General features: G+C 34.6%; 1 protein-coding gene across 2 annotated transcripts in view; it reads left to right on the top strand.

Annotated features, from left to right (window-relative positions):
- Positions 1-18,196, top strand: part of TYR (tyrosinase) — a 106,169-nt gene that overhangs the window by 13,594 nt on the left and 74,379 nt on the right. The window lies entirely within an intron of this gene.

The raw sequence follows: 18,196 nt of genomic DNA, 5'->3' as shown, positions 1-18,196 counted from the left end.
CTTATCATCAGGGAAATAGAAATCAAAACTACAAATTCTGTCTTAATGACACTGCATAGTCAGGCTGCATACTTAAGGGAACAGAGGTACTTTATACATTTTTCAGGCAGATTTCCTAGCAGTGAGAAAGCATGGAACTTTGTCACTAAGGAACATGGGCTGGTCCCAGAAATAAGGTAGGGGAGTGAAACTTTTCTGGGTCTCAAGTCTGAAAAAGAAAGTGGCTTGAGCTGTGTCAACTCAGATAGTGGCTTCTAAATGAGTTTCTAATGCACAGAGGTAAGTGCAGAACATCAGGTTTACACAAAGAATTTGCTGCTATTAATAAAGTATGGTTGTGAATTATTTTTTTTTTTGCAGTATTTTATTCTCTTTCACATCTAGTCTAGTATGCTTTCTTGAGGAGGAGAAAAAAAGCATATCATAGCACGTTATCTGGCACATAATAGGTGTTTGATAAGTTGATAACTGAGTACAAAAATAAAACCTAAGGCACTTCAAATTGCATAACCTACCACTTAGTTATTTATCCACATTGTATGTTGCCAACATACCAGTGGGAAAATCTTAGAAAATGTTGATCTGAGCTATCAGCAAAGATGTTCCCTGATCAAGGGCACATTTTTTTTTTACTCTTTTCTTTAAACTTTTATTCAGAAATAATTTTAAGCCTACAGAAAAATTACAGCAATAAAACAGTACAAAAGACACACATATACTTATATGCACTTACTGTTTACATTATATCTTGTTTTCTTTCTCTCTCTCCCAATCTCAACCACTTGAAGGTGAGTTGTATAAATTAGAACACTTTACCCCTGGATTTGTCGGTGTATTTTTCCATAGAGTAGGAATATTCTCTTACATAGCCACAGACTAGTTATTAACTTTAGTAAATTCTATATTTATATAATGCTTTATTCTAATCTAATGTTTCCATTTTTTTTCAATAGGCCTAATAATATCCTTTACAGAAATTTTTTTTTGTCTGTAACAAGATCCAGTGTAGGGGCAGTTAACATTTAGGTTGTCATGTCTCCTTAGCCTTCACTTTGAAATATTTTCTACAGATTTTTTAAATAAGATTGACATGTGGGGGGAATGCAGTCCCTTCCTCAATTTTAAAAAATTTTTTTAACGTTTTAATTTATTTTTGGGACAGAGAGAGACAGAGCATGAACGGGGGAGGGGCAGAGAGAGAGGGAGACACAGAATCGGAAACAGGCTCCAGGCTCTGAGCCATCAGCCCAGAGCCTGACGCGGGGCTGGAACTCACGGACCGCGAGATCGTGACCTGGCTGAAGTCGGACGCTTAACCGACTGCGCCACCCAGGCACCCCCTTTCCTCAATTTTTAAATAAAATTTCCTTGTTTTGAGTTTGTCTTATATTTCCTCATGATTGGATCCAGGAAATACATTATTATCCAGAATTCTACAAAGGTGACTTTGCATCTTTCTAAGAGGGTGTCACATCTGGAGGCACAGGGCAACCATCTGTCTCACAATGGTGATATTAATTTGATCATCTGCTCCAGGTGTGGTCCAATTTCTCCACTCTATAATTACTAATTTTTCTCTTTCAATATAATAAATTGACTACATGGGGAAATTTTTGATATAATGCAAATATTCTGCTTTCTCCTGAAGTTACCCTCCATTGATGGTTACAAAATGATGACTTTCCAACTTCAGCACTCCCTTTACATTTATTAGTCAGTACTTAGGATTCTACTGTTAGCAAGAGCCCCCCTTTTTTCCTCCCTTCTTCCCTTCCTTCTTTCCTTCCTCCTTCCTCCTTCCTTTTCTTTCCTATCTATCAACTGTATACTGATATCAATATATCTATGGTATGAAGTAAAGACTTTCAATTTGTTTTCAATAATATATAATTAATTAAGGTGCATAATTATCTCTATGCTCAAATGGTCCCAGATTTCACCCGTGGGCACGCCTTAAGCTGGCTCTTATGCCTCTGTTTCACACCCCCACTATTGTTTTTGGCATTTTCTTTCTTTCTGGTATAGAAATGTATTCTAGAATCATCTTGTACCATACTCCCTCAGGCTTAGAATCAGTCATATTTCTTTAGAAACAATGGTTACTTTCAGTGGGCAAGGATATAAGAAACAGATCTGGGAGTAAGTTTTGCTCACTGGACACATTTTGAAACCAGGATAGGGAAGGATATGGGATGTCTGGGCTTGCAAGGAGTGCTCAAGTGAGTATAGCTGTGAGGAGAGCAGGACTGGAGCTCAAGTGAGTATGGCTGTGAGGAGAACAGGACTGGAGAAGCAGGAGCAAAGACAACTACTGCATTCTGCTCTGTCAGTAAACACAGGTGGAATGGAATTGTTGGTTTTTACTGAACCCCATGGTTATTGCTGCCCTTTGATTATTATTAGCTTTTTGAGATGTGTGTAATTTCCATCCCATTGAACAAATTCTTGCAGCCAGTCCTGGGATGGAGGAACTGTTGTGTTTTCAACTACTGAAGTAGTTTATGTTACCTCAGCTTTCTTCCTAGATATAAGTGCTGAAATAAATATTGAAAATGTACCACTTGTGAATTGTGTAAAAGAGATTCATGTTCCTAGAAAAAGCAAAGACAAATAAGTCTGCATTATAAAAGGCAGTCTTCAGATTTGGCTAAAAAGTTTGTCCCCATGCTATATAGACTATTAGATTCAAAGAAGGATCTTCTCATGTCCAAATATCTGCCCATCGTGTCTTGTACTTCAAGGTTCATAATACTGCTAATGCAAAACTGGCAGTGGTATGTGTGTTGGGGGCTAACGGAGAACCAACAGTTTAGCAAAGAGGTTAAAAGCAATCAAACTGACTGGAATTTGATTCAAACCCCACCACTTCCTAGACATACTATTTTGAATAAGTTATTTTACTTCTGGGCTTTAGTTTTATCATCTTTAAAATGTAGCTATGAATAATAATGTATGGGGTTTGTGTAAGGATAATGATAAAATACATGTAAGGAACTTATGATATTTCTTCAAAAAATGGCAGCCATAATTAATTATGTTAAACTTGGATTAGTTGTTGACAACTCAGTTATCACTGATTAGTTTTTCTGACAATCAGCTTAGAAACTAAGTATAGACTGACTCCTGAGAAAATAGGTCATGATGGGCTAGATGTAGTAGAAAAATAAAGAGGGAGAAAGGTGGGAAAATACTGTTGATATAGACCCAGAGATAGCATTTCTTGAGATAAATAGCTTTTCAGGGGATTCCCAAAAACAAGGGGACAAGGGAAAGGACAGCTCCTGTTACCCAAAAGAGAGGAAGGCGCAAGAACAAGAAACAATTCTAACTTAAAGTTGTGTTCACAACCCTAAGCACAACTTAGGATCATGGAAATGTACAGAAGAAAGACAACTCTCTGTGTATTCACTCCAACATCCCATACTGTGCTGAGATGCCACTATGACAATATCCTTATGTGGCTATTCAAAGACAAGGACTAACCTACCACATGTGGGAGAAAAAAAGTTCCAGGTTGATGGAAAAAACCTAGTTTTATTCCATTTAAAGAGCCCTCTATGATCCTGGTACTATAGTAAATTATGAACATACAAAGACATGCAAAGATGACAATTACATAGTTTCTGACCTCAAGGAGCTTACTATCTAATGAGGAAACGCCATATGAATACATGGGGAAAACACAATATGATAGTATGCAGTGAGGTAGGAACCAAAGATAAACGAGAAATATTTCCTTAGAAGACAAAAAAAAAACCCTAGATCTTGAAATATCAATAATTATTCACCAAGAAGAGAAGAGAAGAGGCATTTCCAGCAGAGGGAACAACATGTGCAGTGGAACAGAGGTGTGAAAGTGTGAAATTAGCTACCAAAAAAAAATAAGAAGTTGTATATGGCTAAAATATTAACTTTGAAATGGGAAATAAGAAGTATAAAGGGTTTAGAATACATCATGTATACCTTTGTTTCTCAATCTTCTCTGGAGGAAAAAAACTTATACACCTCTAAAAATATGCCCACAGATCCCTAGGGAAATTAAGAAACTAAAGTTTGTTCCAAGTAAATGTCTCTTATAGCTTCCCTGTAAAAGAGATATATTTGAAAACCCAAAGTTTAAAACTCATGATATAATGTTCCTATCTTTAAGAATACATCTAACATACCTTGTTTTGTGAAACATTGCTATAGACAATGTGGTCAGGAGAGGCCAGCAGGAAGTTAACATGATCTTCTCTATATGTCAGCAAGGTATGAAGCCAGCAGCCTTAGCAGAATGCTGTTGGGGGGATGATGGATGGTGATGGCTTGTTTTCAGGTATGGAGACTGAGATGGAGATGAATTGGTTAGAGGAGAGCAACTTTTTTATACTCTAGAGTATAGAGTATCAGGAGCTCTTGGTAACCAAATGTGAGACAGACAGGTGCACAACACATTGAGGATGGTTCTAAAAACATTTCCCACTGATTTCTCATAATTAGTCCTTGTTTTGGCTTCTCAATCTATACACCATTAAAAAATCTAGTTTATCTTCTTATGATGGCTCTTCTAAAATAAATGCTATTATGATTATCCAGAACTTTCCTTTCCAGCAGACTTTCAACCCTTTCTATTTTTTTGTGACTGCCAGACACATCCCTGGGAAGTATATCACCTCTTCATTTGCTGGGACTTCAGCAGTTCAAGAAAGTAAAAAATAAGCTCTGGGCTTTAATAAAAGAAAATGGAAGTTTTGAAATTTTGAATGATGTTTTATAACTGCATATTTGAAGAGAAAGACCAGCAGCCAGTCACACTGAAGTCTCAGAGAATGACCTAGTTTTCAGTCTCTGCTTGAGAAATGGACTTTATTAGGACATCCGGAAATGATTACACAGACTCAACAACTAAATCCCATTGAGACTAACTGTGTAAATCTTAATGCCAAAGAGATCATTTCAGTGGAGTGGGACATTCTAGTGATAGGAAGGCTCCAGGCCTCTCGGGCACATCCTTACCCATTCTGGGGGATCAGAAAGCTGAAGAGCTTGGTATAGATTGGTGCTCACTGACTTCGAACAGAGGTGAAAGGTATTAAGGAACTAAGACCAAGAAAACTTTTCCAAGCCTGGATTATTTAATTCCCCAGAATTACCACCTTGGCAACCTTGTTGGTATTCTGATTAGGCAATATTCCTGATCATAATAATACCATTAAAAAATCTCTGTGTGCCAGACAATCTCATTTCTCACATGTTAGATGATTTAATCCTCACAACAGCCCTCTGATGTTTATTATTCACTGATTAAAGCATTATTTTAAGTAGTTATTCCAGTGAGTTTAGGAATCAATGTGTCTCCTTCCAGTTGAATGAACTGATTCAACTCATTTGGCTCAAAGGATAGACTCTTTTCTCCTCACCTCAAGTTTGCAAGGAAAATAGGACCGTTCTAATAAATGTAGGAAATTCAGACAAGTATCCTGTGTATAACTTTCCAAGTGGGTTTGCTTTGAATGTGCTTCTTTAACCAGGATATAACATTACCTTTTAAAAAGCCTGAAATAAAATAAGGGACTGCTATATACATATGTTTTAAGAGATCCAAGGCAGAAGTCATGCTCAGGGAAGAGTTAATACTTGTGTACTAGGTTCACAAAAAACAAGTCAAGCATAATCCCTATATATGAAATGCCTGTTAAATTCTTTATCAGAGCCTTGTTTTCCAAAGCATTTTATCTGGCCATTAGAAACTCTCTAACCAGGATGCAGTGATCACTTATTAGAAACTGATTTTTGAATATTAGGGGGCATTTTAAATTTTGTGGACATAGATTTCTTTAGGCTCAATGACATTGTTCAGACATTTGGGTAGTAGAAACTCACAGTTTTATTTTATTTTATTTTTTTCAGGAAACAAAACCTTAAAAACAGAATAGTTTATAGTTTGGGGATATTATTGCTTGATGCTCAGTAAACTTTTAGCAACAACTGTGATAATCTCAGAGATCTCTCTGTAAAAAAGAAAAGAAAAGAAAAGAAAAGAAAAGAAAAGAAAAGAAAAGAAAAAATTAGCATGTCGGGCCCTATATATTTATATAGTTTTGAATGATTCTTCTGTTTCTACTCCCTCCAACTAGTTGTACTGGAATGCAAATTGTCCTTGTCAAATGTGAATATTGAGAAAGTAAAGTAATTTATTTAAGGCATGTGTCATCTTTGCTATGAATTAAGAGGTGTTGGTATTATGTACTGGCAAGAGCCATTGGAAAGCTGCAGTGGAGAAAGAGAGAGAAGAATTTTCCAGATTGGGGCAGGGCCCTATAAAGTAGATTGAGACACTGATTTTGAAAGAATATGGCAATTTGTTTTAGTATCAGTTTTAACATTACTAGCATCTTCTTCCTTGTTTTAAAAGTGTATTTAATAATTACCTATTTAGGCTACTGTGAGAATGTACACACATCTAGCTTCTACTATATACACAGGAAATGTTTCCTTTTCCCTACTCCCATATTTGTAATCTTAGTTATCCCAACTTCCCTTATAATTTAGCAAGGTTATTAGTCTTCATTAAATGTATTTATTCATAATAGAGAGATTTTATTTATTTTTTCATCATTTGGATTCACTGCTGGAGAAAATGGCTGTTTGCTAAAGGATAATCTTATTTTCCATTTAAGGTCCCAGAAGATCTTTAAGGAGCTTCTATAGCTTAAGGAGCACCTATTCTAGGCATAGTCTATTTTTATACCTTTATTTATCTACCAAATATGAGTTGAGAGACTTCAACATACCAAAGACAAAGTAACTATGTCTCACGTAGGACTGCTTTGTTATCTAAACTATTTTGGCTGCAGTATCTATTTACAACTCATACAAAATATGGAGAATTCCAGTAAGATTTTGTTAATGTGGGTTATATTTATTTCTACTTTTAAAACTAAGACTAAGAAAAATTTGAAAACATTTATTTATTCATTAAAATAACAAAATTTTTACTCATTACATTCATATAAGTAACATAATTAAATATATTTTATAAAAATAAAAAGTAACATGGCATTGTTTTATATTTTTTTGTGAAAAAAAGACATCTGGATTATATGTCTATTTCTATACTCAACAGTAGTATCACATGGAGTTTAGTTGTAAAATGAAGAAAACTCAGCCTCACACAGATATAAAATTAGAATAAGGAGAAGTATTTTTAAAAACATTTTCTGATAATTGCAGATCTATTTTTGTATACTAAAACTCAACAAGTGGTAATTTCTTAAAAGCTGATTTGCGCTGTCAAATCGGAAACCATATAAATGAAGTTTTTGTACTTGTTACATTACATTCTACTCAAATCTCTCTTACATCGTGAGTGGATTTTTCACCCTATTTATTTTGTAATATCAATCATAGGTCATTTTCAAAATATTGGTTCGCTGAGACCTGTAGATCTGTCAAATTTTGAAATATCTCATTACATAATATCAAAAAAATCACATTCATTAGTACCACCAGTAATCTCATCAGAAATGTCTTCAAGTATTCAGAAGCTCTTGAGCTTATAGTGATAGAATCAAAATTTTCAAAATTCTATTTTTGCTTGAAAGCTCAAATTGTATCATTGGCAAAAAATATCAGCAGTTATTTTCTTTTAAGTGACATACTTATTTAGTTCAATATCAAGAAAATGTCTGCCAAATGCTTAAGTCTGAATAACCATAGTTTGTTTCACAATTGTACATTCCAGTAGAAATGGATTCCCTAAAAAGCATGGTTATTTCAGTTCTCAACACAAACAATGGCACAAGTGTTTCTCTTAGATAATTATCATACTTCAGACTGTAGCAGAAGTATGACATATGTATGTCCCATTCTGGCTTCTCTAGTTTACCAAAGACATAGCAGAACTTTGGTCACTGACTGGGAGGTACACTCCCAATCCTGCTTCTGTTATCTGGTCCAACACTAGTCACTCCACTCTGAGTGGGTATGTTAGAAGAAATCTTTGTGCAAAAACAATGGATTTTTAGATGGCCAAAATACAGAAGAAGGACAGTCAATAAACAAAAAAAAGTATATAGACTTCCACTTATGGGAAAGTGGAGTAGATATACATTTCTCTATTCCTCTCTCTAAGTACAACTTAAATCTCTGTATATGTATATAAAACAGAATAATATGAATGGTGAAGATAAGGCAGACTAGCTAGAGACCCTGGGACCTCTTGACCATGTTAGTGAGTCCCTTGTGCTTTCTTTTCACCTCATATATCCAAGATCTATTGCTGAAGAAGCCTGAAAATAGCAAGAGGTTTAGACAAAGACAAAAACAAACTAAAAAGCAACAAAAACTTGCTCTTTGTAGCCAAAAGTCAAGGAATAGGGCAGAAAACTTTTAGGCAATAATCAGTATACTCCATTTAAACAGCAAGAAAGAAAATTTAACAAAATGAAATAGAAAGAGAGAGAGGGAGAGGGAGAGAGAGGAAGAGAGAGAGAGAGAGAGAGAGAGAGAGAGAGAGAGAGAGAGAAGAAAGAAAGTCTGGTTGGGGCGACTAGACCTCCATCATTATCAGATTAGTACTGTGTCCCAATCCCCTGGCTGCATGGTATCAGAGAAATCTGAGTAAGAAGAATAAATCCCACTTGATAATGGTGAAAAATTATTTTAATGTACTGCTGAATTTGATTTGTTAGTATATGCTTTCAATGTACTGTTGAATTTGATTTTTTAGTATCTTGTTGAGAATTTTTTCATTCAGTTTCATCAGGGATATTGACCTGTAATTCTTGTTTTTAGTGGGGTCTTTGGCTTTGGAATCAAAGTAATGCTGGATTCATAGAATGGGTTTGAAAGCTTTCCTACCATTTCTATTTTTTTGGAAAAGTTTGAGGAGAATAAGTATTAACTCTTTCTTAGAAGTCTGGTAGAATTTCCATGGGAAGCCATCTGGCCCAGAACTCTTATCTGTTAGGAGATTTTTAATAACAGATTCAATGTCTTTGCTGGTTGTGGGCCTGTTCAAATTTTCTATTTCTTCCTATTTGAGTTTTGGTAGTGTTCGGGTGTCTAGGAATTTGTCCATTTCTTCCAGATTTCCGGTTTGTTGGCATATAATTTTTCATAGTATTTTCTTATAATTGTTTGTATTTCTGTGGTGTTGGTGGGAATGCAAACTGATGCAACCGCTCTGGAAAAACATTATGGAGGTTCCTCAAAAATTAAAAATAGAACTACCCTATGACCCAGCATTGCACTACTAGAAATTTATCCAGAGGATACAAAAATGCTAATTTGAAGGGGTACATGCACCCCAATGTTTATAGCAGCACTATCAATAGCCAAAGTATGGAAAGAACCCAAATGTCCATTGACTGATTAATGGATAAAGAAGATGTGGTGTGTGTGTGTGTGTGTGTGTGTGTGTGTGTATGTATATATATATGCATATATACATATATATACATGTATACATATGCACGTATACATATATACATATGTGTATATATATACATATACACGTATACATGTGTATATATATATATATATACATAATATATATAATGGAATACTACTCAGTGATGAAAAAGATAGAAATCTCGCCATTAGCAACAATGTGGATGTAATAGAGTGTATTATGCTAAGTGAAATAAGTCAGTTGGAGAAAGACAGATATCATATGATTTCATTCATATGTGGAATTTGAGAAACTTAACAGATGATAATAGGGGAAGGGAAGGAAAAATAAGTTAAAAACAGAGAGGGTAGCAAACCATAAGAGACTGTTAAATACAGAGAACAAACTGAGGGTTGCTGGATGGGAGGTGGGTGGGGGGATAGACTAAATGGGTGATGGGCATTAAACAGGGAACTTGTTGGGAGGAGTACTGGGTGTCATATGTAAGAGATGAATCACTGGGTTCTACTCCTATAGCCAAGACTACACTGTATGTTAACAACTTGAATTTAAATTAAAAAGAAAAAAGAGAGAGATTTCCATCCCAACCACGAAGTAAGGAACCACTCCCCCTATCTTACATGAAGGTGATGCAGAGAACCTGCACTTCCATACCCACCTGGCAGTAAAAAGGCAACTCTCCTTCTCTGTTGGATTGGTGTCAAAGGACACCTATGGTGAGGCAGGGCCTCCACTACTACCCAGTGACATTGAGGCCATTTAATCTGTGTTATGAGTGGAGGCCAGGTGGGGGGCAGTAATGAGGCATTCCTACTTTTCAAAGCCAGAAAGTATAGAGGCTTCATGGAAAGCAGGTCAAATGGATAACCTGGACTTCTATCCCCACCTAGCAGTTACGGGGCAATATTTGTTTCCCTTTCCCTTGTTGGAGTTGAAGCAAAGAAAGCCAGTTAAAACAGAAGATTTAATAAGATAAGAGTCTCAAAACATAATACCCAAAATGTTTAGGTTTCAAACACAAATCACTCATCACACCAAGAAACTTTCATGCTTGAATGAGAAAAGACCATTAGTAGATAGTTAACACTGAGATGACAGAGAGGAACATCATATAATGATAAATGAGTCATTCTACCAAGAAGACATAGCAATCCTAAATATGTATGCACCAAACAATGGAGCTCCAAAATATATGAAGCAAGAGTTGATAAAACTGAAAGGAAAAACATACAAATCCACAATTATATAGTTGGAGAATTTAATACCCCTTTCATAAAAATTGATAAGGCTTGACAGAATACCTACAAGGATATAGAAGATCTCACATCATCATTAACCAAAAAGACCCAATTGACATTTATAGAACACTTCACACAACAACAAAAGAATAAACATTCTTTTTGAGTGCCCAGAAAATATATACTAAGATGAACCACATCCTAGACCATAAAACAGACCTTGATAGATTTAAAAGAATTGAAATCATACAGATTCTGTTCTTTTACGAAAATAGAATCAAACTAGAAATCAATCAATAACATAAAGCTGACAGGAAAATATCATTTAAAAAAAGGGGAAAGAAAGAAAACCACAGCCCAACATCCCTCATGTGAGGCTAGTTTAATATGTAAGTGTCTTATATCTGGACTTTTACAAGGACAATATCTTGGCTATAATATTATATTATAGGTTTTCAAGGTGATACCATTGGGGAAAATTGAATAAAGGGCACATGGAATTTCTCATTATTTTTTAACATTTTTATGTGAATCTACAGCTATCTCAAAATTAGAACTTAAAAAAATAAAAAAATAATTATAACTTTAATTTTTAAACAAACAAAACAAAGATACAAACAAAAATGTTTACTTTTAAGTAGATGGATGAGGTAAAAGACCCTACTATTAACGGTCTTTGTTTGGTCATGCATTTGACAATACTTTTGCACATTGGCTTTATTCATAAATCAAGAACCAAAATTTGTAGCACCATCCAAGATAATATTGTAGTTATTGATACATGGGAAACAGCCTTAGGGCAAGCATAATATAAATTTTATTCTAAATGTTGCATTCAGCAAATAGCTATTATCATTTCTTTCCTGCCAGCTTGAGATAAATAGAATTATTGCCCAAGAGAATAAAGTAATTACCCAATAACTAGTACACAATTCACCTGAACCTATGGATTGTTCACAGAAATTTCCTTAAATATACATCATAGTTCTAGTAGGCCAAGAACTACTACATCTCTAAAACATCTTTATTAATCTTAAGAACCACCCTTATTAGAAATCCTTGCCTTGTTTTCATTTATACAAACATCATTAACATTTGCTTTTTATTTTATAATCATATTTTATGAAGGAATGAATTTCCATATAAATTCATATTAGCTACTGTTTATGTTTTAGTAAAGTAAGAACAGAAATATTTTATGAGGCAACGACCAAGTAAATGACTAGCCTAGGTCACTGGTTAAGAAAGAGTCTTGCTCCTATTTTTAAATCTTCCATTTGTCAAATTCCTGGTCTGAAGAAAAATGTAAATTGTTACATGTCATAAGTTTTGGGAATTTTATATAAGTAGTCTAAACAATCTGAAATAAGCAATAAATTTTTCCTTTAAAGAAATCTGTATAGAGTAGAATAAAAAGTTGATCATTAAACTAAATTATTTAGGAAATATAGATGGTACATACCCTTTTTAACACATCTTAGAATAAGAAATCTGAGAAATTCTACAATATAGAAAACTTTTTTGATTTGTTTAACTAGAAAAATTTCCAACATATTTGACCATAGAATGCATTCACTTCTATCATCTTGTGTCTTTTATTTCTACAAATACTGTTTTAAAATCTTTTGGTTTATAAATTTCAAACACTTATTTGGAAAAATCTGATCTAAAATTAAAATGTTACATCTACAAATAACGAGGGTTAACTCTAGTCTCTATCTTTTTCAAGCCAGTCAATTTCATGCCAGAGACTATGAATAATTATATTTTTCTTCTTTGTTATTAAGTTTAAGAGGATCACAGTGATTATTTATACTCAAACTATTGAAAAAAATACAATAGGAGGGAAAACTTCCAAAATTCATTCTATGAGACCAGCATTATCCTGATATCAAAACCAGATGAAGAATCAACTAAGAAAGAAAACTACAGGCTATTCTTGATGGGCATGGATGAAAAAAATTCTCAATAAAATACTAGCAAACTGAATCCAACAGGACATTAAAAGAATCATTCACCACAATCAAGTGGGAATAATTGTGGGGATGCAAGTGTGATTCAATATTCACAAATCAATCAAACCTATACACCAGATTTAAAAAAGAAAGAATAAGAATCATATGACCATTTGAATAGATACAGAAAAAAGCATGTGACAAAGTATAACATCCATTCATAAAAACTCTCAACAAAATAGGTTTATAGGGAACACACCTCAATATAATAAAGGCCATCTATGAAAAACCCACAGCTAATATCATCCTCACTGGCAACAAACTGAGAGTTTTTCATCTATGGTCGGGAACAAGACAGGGATGTCCTCTCTCACCACTTCTGTTCAACATAGTACTGGAAGTCCTAGTCACAGCCACACATCAGACAACAAAAAGACACAAAAGGCATACAAATCGACAAGGAAGTAGTAAAGCTTTCACCGTTTGCAGATGACATGATACTCTATACATAAAACCCTAAAGACTCCACCAAAAACCTGCTAGAATTGATACACAAATTCAGTAAAGCCACAGGATACAAAATCAACATACAGAAATCTGTTGCATTTCTTTTTTTTCTAATCTTCTTAATGTTTATTTTTGAGAGAGACAGAGACAGACTGTGAGTGGGGGAGGGGCAGAGAGAGAGGGAGACATGGGATCCCAAGCAGACTCCAGGCTCTGAGCCGTCAGCACAGAGCCCGATGCAGGGCTCAAACTCACAAACTGTGAGACCATGACTTGAGTCCAAGTCAGAAGCTTAACCAACTGATCCACCCAGGCACCCTTGTTGCAGTTCTATACACCAATAATGAAGCTTCAGAAAGAGAAATTAAGGGGTGCCCTAATGGCTCAGTTGGTTAAGCCTCTGACTTCTGCTCAGGTAATGATCTCAAGGCTCCTGAGCTAGAGCCCCACATTGGGCTCTCTGCTGTCAGCACAGAGTCCTCTTTGGATCCTCTGTTTCCCCCTCTCTCTGCCCTTCCCCCCACTCATTCTCTCTCACTCTCTCATTCTCTCTCTCTCTCTCTCTCTCTCTCTCTCTCTCTCAAAATAAACTTAAAAACAAAAGAAAGACAAATTAAAGAATCAATCACATTTACAATTGCACCAAAAAACCATAAGATACCTAGGAATAAACCTAATCAAAGAAGCAAAAGACCTATGGTCTGAAAACTATTAAGCACTGATGATAGAAATTTCAGGACAACACAAAGAAATGGGAAGACATTCCACATTCATAGGTTGGAAGAATAAATATTGTTAAAAAGTCTATACTTCCCCCAGACTTCAAGCTGTATTACAAAGCTGTAATCATCAAGACAGTATGGTACTAGCACAAAAATAGACACTCAGATCAATGGAAGAGAATAGACAACCCAGAAATGGACCCACAAACATATGGCCAACTAATCTTTGACAAAGCAGGAAAGAATATCCAATGGAATAAAGACAGTCTCTTCAGCAAATGGTGCTGGGAAAACTGGACAGTGACATGCAGAAAAATGAACCTGGACCACTTTCTTACACCATACACAAAAATAAACTCAAAATGGATGAAAGACCTAAATGTAACACAGGAAGTCATCAAAATCCTCGAGGAGAAAGCAAGCAAAACCTCTTTGACCTTGGCTACAGCAACTGCTTACTCAACACATCTCTGGAGGCAAGGGAAACAAAAGCAAAAATGAACTATTGGTACCTCATCAAAATAAAAAGCTGCTGCAGAGCAAAGGAAACAATCAGCAAAACTAAAAGGCAACTGATGGAATGGCAAAAGATATTTGCAAACGATGTATCAGATAAAGTGTTAGTATCCAAAATCTATAAAGAACTTATCAAACTCAACAACAACAACAAAAATAATCCAGTGAAGAAATGGGCAAAAGGCATGAATAGACACTTTTCCAAAGAAGACATCCAGATGGCCAACCGACACAGGAAAAAATGCTCAACATCACTCATCATCCAGAAAATACAAATCAAAATCATAATGAGATACCACCTCACACCTGTCAGAATGGCTAACATTAACAACTCAGGCAACAACAAATGTTGGCAAGGATGTGGGGAAAGAGGACCTCTTTTGCACTGCTGGTGAGAATGCAAATTGGTGCAGCCACTCTGGAAAACAGTATGGAAGTTCCTTAAAAAATTAAAAATAGAACTACCCTACAACCCAGCAAGTGCACTACTAGGTATTTATTCCAGGGATACAGGTATGCTGTTTCAAAGGGACACATGCACCCCCATGTTTATAGCAGCATTATCAACAATAGCCAAAGTATGGAAAGAGCCCAAATGTCCATCGATGGATGAATGGATAAAGAAGATACGATATATATATATATATATATATATATATATATATATATACACACAATGGAGTATACTTGGCAATCAAAAAGAATGAAATCTTGCCATTTGCAACTACGTGGATAGAACTAGAGGGTATTATGCTAAGCAAAATTAGTCAGAGAAAGACAAATATATGACTTCACTCATATGAGGACTGTAAGATACAAAACAGATGAACATTAGGGAAGGGAAGCAAAAATAATACAAAAACAGGGAGGGAGATGAAACATAAGAGACTCTTAAATATGGAGAACAAACAGAGGGTTTGGGACGGGGTTGTGGGAGGGGGTATGGGCTAAATGGGTAAGGGACATTAAGGAATCTATCCCTGAAATCATTGTTGCACTACTGCTAACTAACTTGGATGTAAAGTAAAATAATAAATAAAATAAAAATAAATAAATAAAACATTTAAAAAAAAAGTCTATACTTCCCAAAGCAATCTACACATTTAATGTAATCCTTATCAAAACACCAGCAGCATTTTTCACAGAACTACAATAAACAATTGCAAATTTGTATAAAACCACAAAAGATCCCGAACAGCCAAAACAACCTTGAAAAAGAAAAGCAAATTGGAGGCATCAAAATTCCAGACTTCAAGTTATTTACAAAATTGTCGTAATCTAGATATTTTGTTACTGGCATAGAAATAGATACATAGATCAGTGGAACAGAATAGAAATCCCGTAAGTGGACCCACAACTGTATGGTCAAGTAATCTTCAACAAAGCAGGAAAGAATATCCAATAGTAAAAACAGTCTCTTCAACAAATGGTGTTGGGAAAACTGTATAGCAACATGCAAAAGAATGAAACTGGACCACTCTCTCATACCATACACAAAAACAAATTCAAAATAGATGCAAGACCTAAATGTGAGACAGAAAACCATCAAAAGAATACAGGCAATAACCTCTTTGACATTGACCATAGCAACCTCTTAACTAGATGTCTCCTGAGGCAAGGGAAACAAAAGCAATAATAAACTATTGGATTTCATTAAAATAGCAAGCTTTTGCACAGCGAAGGAAACAATCAGTAACACTAAAAGGCAGCCTCTGGAATGGGTGAAGATATTTGCAAATGGTATATCTGAAAAATATTGGTTAGTATCCAAAATATATAGTTTATAAGAGTCAAAACCCCAAAATGAATAATCCAATTAAAAATAGGCAGAAGACATGAACGTACATTTTTCCAAAGAAGACATCCAGATGACCAACAGACATGAAAAAGATGCTCAACATCAAGAATCATCAAAGAAATACAAACGAAAACTACAACAAGATATTACCTCACACCTGTCAGAATGGCCAAAATCAACACAAGAAAAAACGTGTTGGTGAGGGGAAGGGGAACCATCTTGCAATGTTGGTGGGAATTCAAACTGGTAAAGCCACTATAGAAAACAGCATAGAGGTTTTTCAAAAAGTTAAAAATAGAAATACTCTACAGTTCAAAAATTACACTATTAGGTATTTACCCAAAGAATACAAAAATACTAATTAAAAGGGATACATTCACCCCAATAGCAGCATCATCTACAATAGCCAAACTATGGAAACAGCCCAAGCATCCATCACCTAATAAATGAATAAAGATGGGGTGTGTATAAATATATATATATACACATATTATATATATATAGTGGAATATACGTATATACACATATTACACATACATATATACATATACTTATATACATATATATGTATACATATATACATACACATATATACGTATATATACATATAATGCATGTATACATGTATTACATATACATACATATTACTCAGCCATAAAAAAGAATAAAATCTTGCCATTTGCAATGACATGAATGGAGCTAGAGAGTGTTATGCTAAGCAAAGTAAGTCAGTCAGAGAAAGACAAATACCATATGATCTCACTCATATGTGGAATTTAAGAAACAAAAAGTGAGCATGGTGGGGATGGAGAGAGAGAGAGGCAGACCAAGAAAACAGACTCTTAAATATAGAGAACAAACTGATAGTTATATGAGGACAGGTGGTTGGGGATATGGGCAGAACAGATGATGGGAATTAAGGAGCACATTTGTTGTGATGAGCACCTAGTGTTGTAGGGAAGTGTTGAATCACTAAATTGTACACCTGAAGCTAATATTACACTGTATGTTGACTAACTGGAATTTAAATAAAAAATTAAAAATAAAGAAAAAAACCAAAGTGATTATTTATTGTTTTAGTTAGTTATAGATTTCAGTAGAAATTTATAGTAGAGTTTTAGCCGGATCCAAGGAAAAACATGTGAAATAGAAGCTTGTTTACAGTGCCAAGTATGTGTGAAATAAAAACTATCAAGGTCTAAAAAAATTCATTAAGGTTACTGTTCATACAACTCTGGTGACACCATCCAATTTTTATTGTATTGTGCTCTAGAGGATGAAATTATAAAATATAATATAAATTGTACTCCCCAGGGTTGTACATTTTTATTAGGCTATAAATATATCCTCTCTTAAAAATTAAAATTAAGAAAAAACTAATAGTTAACATTTATTTAGAGGTTACTAAATGTTAGGTACTTTAGTAAACAATTTTTCTACCTTTTATCAACCTTGTCCTAAGAGGTAAGTTTTATTTATTATCCCCATTCTATAGATGAGAAAAAAGTATGTCAGAAAGGCAAGGTCATTTGCTTATAGCAACATAGATCATAAATGGCAGAGCTGGAATTCAAAATCAGTATGATTTCTGAGCTCATAATCTCAGTGGGAAATGTTTAGAAATTTGGTAATTATACTAATATCCTTGAAGAGACATCACTTGAACTCAAGGCATGAGATCCTGGGTAAACCATTTAAATTCACACTATATTTTTCATCTATAAAATAGAATATTTCTCACTGTCTGTCTGTGAATGTTCATATGAGTGTCAAATATGATAATGTTTGTTAAATGTGGGAAGCCTCTGTTATACTACAATGAAGAAAATGTTTTTAAAGATCTTATAAAGATTTATTTCTTTAAGATTTATGCATAGTTTTAGAATTCTATTATATTTTTATCAATAATTTTAACCCAAACTATACTTATTTTTCATTTTCATTCTATAGCAAATTCAGAATCATGTGACATTGACCTCACAGTAGGTGACTTATCAATAGAAGCTTTGAAAGCTTGTGCACTTGAAATTATAACTTCAGTGCTTAAATAAGTAGATGAGTAT

Source organism: Felis catus, chromosome D1 (genome assembly GCF_018350175.1).
Source record: "Felis catus isolate Fca126 chromosome D1, F.catus_Fca126_mat1.0, whole genome shotgun sequence".
Classification (NCBI taxonomy): Eukaryota; Metazoa; Chordata; class Mammalia; order Carnivora; family Felidae; genus Felis; species Felis catus.
This window is presented reverse-complemented; position numbering and strand designations above follow the sequence as displayed.